Source organism: Haliotis rubra, unplaced genomic scaffold, assembly GCF_003918875.1.
Source record: "Haliotis rubra isolate DU_JTF1 unplaced genomic scaffold, ASM391887v1 Scf944, whole genome shotgun sequence".
Taxonomy (NCBI): domain Eukaryota; kingdom Metazoa; phylum Mollusca; class Gastropoda; order Lepetellida; family Haliotidae; genus Haliotis; species Haliotis rubra.
In genome coordinates this window covers 201,203-212,898 of record NW_025767684.1, presented here as the reverse complement: position 1 = coordinate 212,898, position 11,696 = coordinate 201,203, and the positions used below count along the sequence as shown (strand labels likewise).

General features: G+C 40.9%; 1 long non-coding RNA gene across 1 annotated transcript; it reads right to left on the bottom strand.

The window, feature by feature from the left end:
- Positions 1 to 9,545: 9,545 nt before the first annotated feature.
- Positions 9,546 to 11,696, bottom strand: LOC124264805. Its single transcript, XR_006895253.1, has 2 exons — positions 10,603 to 11,696; positions 9,546 to 10,502 (listed from the first exon to the last, which is right to left on the bottom strand). It is a non-coding gene; the product is annotated as an uncharacterized LOC124264805 (long non-coding RNA).

Here is an 11,696-nt window from a genome sequence, read left to right as displayed (position 1 = left end):
GGTGTTACCTGTATGTATCCCACACACGGCTATATATCAGGGTGTCACATTTATGTATACTACACATGACCACATATCAGGTGTTAGCTGTATGTATTCCACCCAAGGCCATATATCAAGGTGTTACCTTCATGTATACCACACATGCCCATATATCAAGGTGTTAGCTGTATGTATTCCACCCAAGGCCATATATCATGGTGTTACATGTATGTATACCACACAAGACCAGATATCAAGGTGTTACCTTTATGCACACAACATATGACCATATATCAGGATGTTACCTGGATGTATACGCCTCACGGCCATATATCAGTGTGTTACCTGGGTGTATACCTCACATGACCATATATCATTGTTTGACCTGTATGTATACGAAACACGGCAATATATCAGGGTGTTACCTGTATGTATACAACATGACCATATATCAAGGTTTTACCTGTATGTATACACCACACGGCCATGTTTCAGGGTGTTACAAGTATGTATAACACACACGGCCATATATCATGGTGTTACCTGGATGTATACCACAGATGGCCATATATCAGGGTGTTACCAGTATGTATACCACACACGGCAATATATCAAGGTGTTGTCTGTAAGTATACCACACATTGCCATAAATCACGGTGTCACATATATGTATACCATACACGGCCATATATCATGGTGTTACCTGTATGTATACGTCACATGACCATATATCAGGTTTATATCTGTATGTATACCACACATGACCATATATGAAGGTTTTACATGTATGTATACCATACACGGCAATATATAAGGCTGTTACCTGTATGTATACCACACGCGGCCATATATCAAGGTGTTACCTGTATATATACCACACATGACCATATATCAAGTTGTTACCTGTATGTATACAACACATGACCAAATATCAATGTGTTATCTGTATGCATACCAGTCAAGGCCACATATCAGGGTGTTACCTGTATGTATATCATACATGGAAATATAACAGGGTGTACCTTTATGTATGCCACACATGACCATATATCAAGGAGTTACCTGTATGTATACCACACATGGCCAGACATCTGGGGGCTACGTGTATGTATACCACACATGACCATATATCGGTGTGTTACCTGTATGTGTACCACACATGACCATATCTCAAGGTGTTACCTTTATGTATACCACATATGACCATGTATCAAGGTGTCACCTTTATGTATACCACACATGACTATACATCAAGGTGTGACATGTATGTATACAACACATGGCCATATATCTGAGTGTTACCTGGATGTATACCACACATGACCATATATCAAGGTGTTACCTGTTTGTATACCACACATGGCCATATATCAGGGTGTTACCTTTATGTATACCACACACAGCCAGACATCAGGGGGTTATCTTTATGTATACCACACATGACCATATATCAAGGTGTAACCTGTATGAATACCACACATGACAATTATATCAGGGTGTTACTTGTATGTATAGCACACATTACCATATATCAGGGTGTTACCTGTATGTATACCACACATGACCATATGTCAGGGTGTTACCTGTATGTATTCCACACATGACCATATATCAAGGTGTTACCTGTATGTATATCATACACGTCAATATATCATGGAGTTACTTGTATGTATACCTCACATTACCATATGTCAGGGTGTTACCTGTATGTATACCATAAACGGCAATATATCAAGGTGTTACCTGGATGTATACCACACATGACTATATATCATGGTGTTAGCTGTATGTATACCACACATGACGATATATCAGGGTGTTACCTTTATGTATATCATAAACAGCAATAAATTAGGGTGTTACCTGGATGTATACCACATTTGACCATATATCAAAGTGTTACCTGTTTGTATACCACACATGACCATATATCAGGGTGTTACCTGTATGTATACCATACACGGCCAGACATCAGGGTGATACCTGTATGTATACCGCACTCGGCCATATGTCAAGGTGTTACCTGTATGTATACCACATATGACCATGTATCAAGGTGTTACCTTTATGTATACCACACATGACTATACATCAAGGTGTGACATGTATGTATACAACACATGGCCATATATCTGAGTGTTACCTGGATGTATACCACACATGACCATATATCAAGGTGTTACCTGTTTGTATACCACACATGGCCATATATCAGGGTGTTACCTTTATGTGTACCACACACAGCCAGACATCAGGGGGTTATCTTTATGTATACCACACATGACCATATATCAAGGTGTAACCTGTATGAATACCACACATGACAATATATCAGGGTGTTACTTGTATGTATAGCACACATTACCATATATCAGGGTGTTACCTGGATGTATACCACATACGGCCATATATCAGGTTGTTACCTGTATGTATACCATACACGGCCAGACATCAGGGTGTTAGCTGTATGTATACCACACACGGCAATATATCAAGGTGTTACCTTTATGTATACCACACACAGCCATATATCAGGATGTTACCTGTATGAACACCACACACGGCCATATGTCATGGTGTTAGATGTATGTATAGCATACACGGCCATATATCACGATGTAATCTGTATGTATACCACACATGGCCATATATCAGGGTGTTACCTTTATGTATACCACACACAGCCAGACATCAGGCGGTTATCTATATGTATACTACACATGACCATATATCAAGGTGTTACCTGTATGGATACCACACACGGCAATATATCAGGGTGTTACTTGTATGTATACCTCACATTACCATATATCAGGGTGTTACCTGTATGTATACCACACATGACAATATGTCAGGGTGTTATCTTTATGTATTCCACACATGACCATATATGAAGGTGTTACCTGTATGTATACGATACACGGCATTATATCAGGGTGTTACCTGTATGTATACCTCACATTACCGTATGTCATGGTGTTACCTGTATGTATACCACACACGGCAAAATATCTGGAAGTTACCTGTATGTATACCACACATGACCATATATCAGGGTATTACCTGTATGTATACCACAGAAGACCATATATCAAGGTGTTACCTGCATGTATACCATACACATCAATATATCAAGGTGTTACCTGTATGTATACCAAACATGACCATATGTCAGGGTGTTACCTGTATGTATACGATATACGGCCATATATCAACGTGTTACCTGTATGTATACCACACACTGCCATATATGAGGATGTTACCTGTATGTATACGATATATGGCCGTATATCAAGGTGTTACCTGTATGTATACCAAACACGGCCATATATCACGGTGTTATCTGTATGTATATCACACACTGCCATATATGAGGATGTTACCTTTATGTATACCACACACGGCCAGACATCAGGGTGTTACCTGTATGTATACTACACATGACCATATATCAGGGTGTTACCTGTATGGATACCACACACGGCCATATATTAGGGTTTTACTTGTGTGTATAACTCACATTACCATATATCAGGGTGTTACCTGTATGTATACCACACATGACCATATATCAGGGTGTTACCTGTATGTATACAACACATGACCAGATATCAATGTGTTATCTGTATGCATACCAGTCAATGCCACATATCAAGGAGTGACATGTATGTATACAACACATGGCCATATATCTGAGTTTTACCTGGATGTATACCACACATGACCATATATCAAGGTGTTACCTGTGTGTATACCACACATGGCCATATATCAGGGTGTTACCTTTATGTATACCACACACAGCCAGACATCAGGGGGTTATCTTTATGTATACCACACATCTTTATGTATACCACACATGACCATATATCAAGGTGTAACCTGTATGAATACCACACATGACAATATATCAGGGTGTTACTTGTATGTATAGCACACATTACCATATATCAGGGTGTTACCTGTCTGTATACCACACATGACCATATGTCAGGGTGTTACCTGTATGTATTCCACACATGACCATATATCTAGGTGTTACCTGTATGTATATTATACACGTCAATATATCAAGGTGTTACCTGGATGTATACCACACATGACTATATATCATGGTGTTAGCTGTATGTATCCCACACATGACGAATGTAACTGTGTAATGTCAATAACGAATGTATCTGCTTTTCAATCTAGTGCTATGACATTCTCTGTCCTAAAATTACAACGTAATGAATGTATGTCTTTGAAACGAAACCACTTTGTACTTACAATGTATATTAATGCAGACTTGTTCTCGTCACTATATGGCTGGAATAATGCCGATGTGACGTAAAGCCCAACTCAACTCAACTCAACTCAACCACACATGACGATATATCAGGGTGTTACCTGTATGTATATCATAAACAGCAATAAATCAGGGTCTTACCTGGATGTATACCACACATGACCATATATCAAGGTGTTACCTGTTTGTATACCACACATGACCATATATCAGGGTGTTACCTGTATGTATTCCACACACGGCCAGACATCAGGGTGATACCTGTATGTATACCGCACACGGCCATATGTCAAGGTGTTACCTCTATGTATACCACATATGACCATATATCAGGGTGTTACCTAGATGTATACCACATACGGCCATATATCAGGGTGTTACCTGTATGTATACCATACACGGCCAGACATCAGGGTGTTAGCTGTATGTATACCACACACGGCAATATATCAAGGTGTTACCTTTATGTATACCACACACAGCCATATATCAGGATGTTACCTGTATGAACACCACACACGGCCATATGTCATGGTGTTAGATGTATGTATAGCATACACGGCCATATATCACGATGTTCTCTGTATGTATACCACACATGGCCATATATCAGGGTGTTACCTTTATGTATACCACACACAGCCAGACATCAGGCGGTTATCTATATGTATACCACACATGACCATATATCAAGGTGTTACCTGTATGGATACCACACACGGCAATATATCAGGGTGTTATCTTTATGTATTCCACACATGACCATATATCAAGGTGTTACCTGTATGTATACCATACACGGCATTATATCAGGGTGTTACTTTTATGTATACCTCACATTACCGTATGTCAGGGTGTTACCTGTATGTGTACCACAGAAGACCATATATCAAGGTGTTACCTGCATGTATACCATACACAGCAATATATCAGGGTGTTACCTGTATGTATACCATACACGGCCAGACATCAGGGTGTTAGCTGTATGTATACCACACACGGCAATATATCAAGGTGTTACCTTTATGTATACCACACACAGCCATATATCAGGATGTTACCTGTATGAACACCACACACGGCCATATGTCATGGTGTTAGATGTATGTATAGCATACACGGCCATATATCACGATGTTATCTGTATGTATACCACACATGGCCATATATCAGGGTGTTACCTTTATGTATACCACACACAGCCAGACATCAGGCGGTTATCTATATGTATACCACACATGACCATATATCAAGGTGTTACCTGTATGGATACCACACACGGCAATATATCAGGGTGTTATCATTATGTATTCCACACATGACCATATATCAAGGTGTTACCTGTATGTATACCACACACGGCAATATATCTGGAAGTTACCTGTATGTATACCACACATGACCATATATCAGGGTGTTACCTGTATGTGTACCACAGAAGACCATATATCAAGGTGTTACCTGCATGTATACCATACACAGCAATATATCAGGGTGTTACCTGTATGTATACCACACATGACCATATGTCAGGGTGTTACCTGTATGTATACGATATACGGCCATATATCAAGGTGTTACCTGTATGTATACCACACACTGCCATATATGAGGATGTTACCTGTATGTATACGATATATGGCCATATATCAAGGTGTTACCTGTATGTATACCAAACACGGCCGATATATCACGGTGTTATCTGTATGTATACCACACACTGCCATATATGAGGATGTTACCTGTATGTATACGATATATGGCCATATATCAAGGTGTTACCTGTATGTATACCAAACATGGCCATATCTCACGGTGTTACTTGTATGTATAACTCACATTACCATATATCAGGGTGTTACCTGTATGTATACCACACATGACCATATATCAGGGTGTTACCTGTATGTATACAACACACGACCAGATATCAATGTGTTATCTGTATGCATACCAGTCAATGCCACATATCAGGGTGTTACCTGTATGTATACCATACACGGCCATATATCAGGGTGTTTCTTGTGTGTATACCTCACATTACCATATATCAGGGTGTTACCTGTATGTATACCACACATGACCATATGTCAGGGTGTTACCTGTATGTATTCCACACATGACCATATATCAAGGTGTTACCTGTATGTAAACCAGACACGGCAATATATCACGGTGTTACTTGTATGTATACCTCACATTACCATATGGCAGGGTGTTACCTGTATGTATATCACACATGGCAATATATCTGGAAGTTACCTGTATGTATACCATACACGGCAATTTACCAGGGTGTTACCTGTATGTATACCACACATGACCATATATCAGGGTGTTACCTGTATGTATACGATATACGGCCATATATCAAGGTGTTACCTGTATGTATACCACATATGGCCATATATCAAGGTGTTACCTGTATGTATACCAAACGCGGCCATATATCACGGTGTTATCTGTATGTATACCACACACTGCCATATGTGAGGATGTTACCTTTATGAATACCACACACGGTCAGTCATCAGGGTGTTACCTCTATGTATACCACACATGACCATATATCAAGGTGTTACCTATATGGATACCACACACGGCCATATATCAGGGTGTTACTTGTATGTATTCCACACATGACCATATATCAAGGTGTTACCTGTATGTATACCATACATGGCAATATATCAGGGTGTTACCTGTATGTATACAACACATGACCATATGTCAGGGTGTTACCTGTATGTATACCACACACGGCCATATATCAAGGTGTTACCTGTATGTATACCACACATGACCATATATCAGTGTGTTACATGTATGTATACCACATATGACCATATATCATTGTGTTATCACTATGTATACCACACATGACAATATATCAAGGTGTTATCTTTATGTATACCACATATGACCATATATCAAGGTGTTACCTGTATGTATACCACATAGGGCCATATATCAGGGTGTTACCTGTATGTATACCACACATGACTATATATCAAGGTGTTACATGTATGTATACAACACCTGGCCATATATCTGGGTGTTACCTGTATGTATACCACACATGGCCATATATCAGGGTGTTACATGTATGTATACCCCAGATGGCTATATATCGAGGTGTAACCTGTATGTATACCATACACGGCCATATATCAGGGTGTTACCTTTATGTATAGCACCCACGGCCATATAACAGGGTGTTACCTGTATGTATGCCCCACAAGGCCTCTATGCACACCCACTATCCACAACAACTTGATGCACAAATCCTACTCTACCCCCTTCCCACGAGCCCGATACAGCCACCCGACACACCCACCCTGCACTACCATAGATCCTTCGCACCCACACGAAACACTCATACAGCACTACCATCCTTCACACTCACCCGACATACTCACCCTGCGCTACCATCCTTCACACCCAACCGACACAGCCAACCTGCACTGTCATCCTTCACACCCACCTGACACACCCACCCTGCACTACTATCCTTCACACCTACCCGACAGAGCCAACCTGCACTACCATCCTTCACACCCACCTGACAAAGCCACCCTGCACTACCATCATTCACACCCACCTGGCATCCTCAGCCTGCTCTAACATCACATCCTGCCCTACTTTCACACCCACCCGACACATCCATCCTGCACAACCATCCTTCGCACTCACCCGACACACAAACCCTGCTCTACCATCCATCACATCCACCTTGCACAACCAACGTTCACACCGATTCCAAAACACCCACCCTGCTCTACCAGTCTTCACACCCACCCGACACACCTACCATACTCTACCATTCTTCACCCTCACCCGATACACCTACCATACTCTACCATTCTTCACCCTCACCCGATACACATGCCTGCACTACCATCCTTCACACCCGCTCTGCACTACCATCCTTCACACCCACCTGACACACCCACCCTGCACTACCATCCTTCACACCGAACTGACACACCCACCCTACTCTGCCATCCTTCACACCCACACGATACACCCACCCGTCACACCCACCTTGCTCTACCACCCTTCACACCATCATGCAAACCCATAGTGTTCATCGACCCTTCACACCCACCCGACACAGCCACCCTGCACAATGTGTTGTCCTGTGAGCCAAAGGAAGCACATATTCAGCATGTTTTCTGTGAATGTATCAGTGTCTCCCAGGAGTCCTGTGAGCCAAAGGAAGCACACATTCAGCATGTTTTCTGTGAATGTATCAGTGTCTCCCAGGAGTCCTGTGAGCCAAAGGAAGCACACATTCAGCATGTTTTCTGTGAATGTATCAGTGTCTCCCAGGAGTCCTGTGAGCCAAAGGAAGCACACATTCAGCATGTTTTCTGTGAATGTATCAGTGTCTCCCAGGAGTCCTGTGAGCCAAAGGAAGCACACATTCCGGTTGTTTTCTGTGAATGTATCAGTGTCTCCCAAGAGTCCTGTGAGCCAAAGGAAGCACACATTCAGCATGTTTTCTGTGAATGTATCAGTGTCTCCCAGGAGTCCTGTGAGCCAAAGGAAGCACACATTCCGGTTGTTTTCTGTGAATGTATCAGTGTCTCCCAGGAGTCCTGTGAGCCAAATGAAGCACACATTCAACATGTTTTCTGTGAATGTATCAGTGTCTCCCAGGAGTCCTGTGAGCCAAAGGAAGCACACATTCAGCATGTTTTCTGTGAATGTATCAGTGTCTCCCAGGAGTCCTGTGAGCCAAAGGAAGCACACATTCAGCATGTTTTCTGTGAATGTATCAGTGTCTCCCAGGAGTCCTGTGAGCCAAAGGAAGCACACATTCAGCATGTTTTCTGTGAATGTATCAGTGTCTCCCAGGAGTCCTGTGAGCCAAAGGAAGCACACATTCAGCATGTTTTCTGTGAATGTATCAGTGTCTCCCAGGAGTCCTGTGAGCCAAAGGAAGCACACATTCCGGTTGTTTTCTGTGAATGTATCAGTGTCTCCCAAGAGTCCTGTGAGCCAAAGGAAGCACACATTCAGCATGTTTTCTGTGAATGTATCAGTGTCTCCCAGGAGTCCTGTGAGCCAAAGGAAGCACACATTCCGGTTGTTTTCTGTGAATGTATCAGTGTCTCCCAGGAGTCCTGTGAGCCAAAGGAAGCACACATTCAACATGTTTTCTGTGAATGTATCAGTGTCTCCCAGGAGTCTTGTGAGCCAAAGGAAGCACACATTCAACATGTTTTCTAGTCTGTGTTCATCTCCTCAACAGACAAAAATCACCACGCAATAAAACCAGCTGTTTTATTATAAAAAATATGTACAGTTATGTATATATCTAAATAAGATTATTACATGGATATGTGTAAACAATCTGAAATTCAATTCATTCAAAATAACGTACACGGAAACACGGAAAACAAATCAACGTAATTTAAACATGTTTGATGTCGTAAAAGGAGACAAAGGTACGTGATATAACTGCTCTGAAACTGACTCAGGTGTAATTGACAACGTAATTTAAACAAGTTTTGTGTGGCTAAAGGAGACACAGATACGTTATATAACTGCTCTGAAACTGACTCAGGTATTTTGTGCTATGACTGTAAGAAAAACGGGGCACGTGTTTTGCATCCAAATATTTGCATACTTAAAGAACCCCTGGCATTTTGCATAAATTATCATATCCGATATTTTTGTTTTGGAAGTACGAATAATATACAGTAAAAAACATATTGTATGCATCACTGTCAAATCTAAGGCATATATAGGTAGATATTAAACGTTCACAATATATCTCAAAAATAACATGTATATGATGTATCTGTAAAAATACATATTTCACACTGAAGGTCCCCGTGGATGCGTTCCCGAAACGATCCAATTGGTGTGCTGTGAATGAAACTCCTCTCCACTGACCATACAAATGGGCCTTTCGACTATCACCCTTTGCAATACACCAACAATAGACGCACATTCTATATTGCATCTAACACCCTCTGCAATACACCAACAATAGACGCACATTCTATATTGCATCTAACACCCTCTGCAATACACCAACAATAGACGCACATTCTATATTGCATCTAACACCCTCTGCATTGAATACACCAATAATAGATGCGCATTCTGTATTGCATCTAACACCCTCTGCAATACACCAACAATAGACGCACATTCTATATTGCATCTAACACCCTCTGCATTGAATACACCAATAATAGATGCGCATTCTATATTGCATCTAACACCCTCTGCAATACACCAACAATAGACGCACATTCTATATTGCATCTAACACCCTCTGCAATACACCACCAATAGACGCGCATTCTATATTGCACCTAACACCTCTGCATTGAATACACCAATAGTAGATGCGCAGTCTATATTGCATCTAACACCCTCTGCAATACACCAACAATAGACGCACATTCTATATTGCATCTAACACCCTCTGCAATACACCAACAATAGACGCACATTCTATATTGCATCTAACACCCTCTGCAATACACCAACAATAGACGCACATTCTATATTGCATCTAACACCCTCTGCATTGAATACACCAATAGTAGATGCGCATTCTATATTGCATCTAACACCCTCTGCAATACACCAACAATAGACGCACATTCTATATTGCATCTAACACCCATTGCAATACACCAACAATAGACGCACATTCTATATTGCATCTAACACCCTCTGCAATACACCAACAATAGACGCACATTCTATATTGCATCTAACACCCTCTGCAATACACCAACAATAGACGCACATTCTATATTGCATCTAACACCCTCTGCAATACACCAACAATAGACGCACATTCTATATTGCATCTAACACCCTCTGCAATACACCAACAATAGACGCACTTTCTATATTGCATCTAACACCCTCTGCAATACACCAACAATAGACACGCATTCTATATTGCATGTAACACCTCTGCATTGAATACACCAATAGTAGATTCGCATTCTATATTGCATCTAACACCTCTGCATTGAATACACCAATAGTAGATGCGCATTCTATATTGCATCTAACACCTCTGCATTGAATACACCAATAGTAGATGCGCATTCTATATTGCATCTAACACCCTCTGCATTGAATACACCAATAGTAGATGCGCATTCTATATTGCATCTAACACCCTCTGCATTGAATACACCAATAGTAGATGCGCATTCTATATTGCATCTAACACCCTCTGCATTGAATACACCAATAGTAGATGCGCATTCTATATTGCATCTAACACCCTCTGCATTGAATACACCAATAGTAGATGCGCATTCTATATTGCATCTAACACCCTCTGCATTGAATACACCAATAGTAGATGCGCAGTCTATATTGCATCTAACACCCTCTGCATTGAATACACCAATAGTAGATGCGCATTTGCATTGAATACACC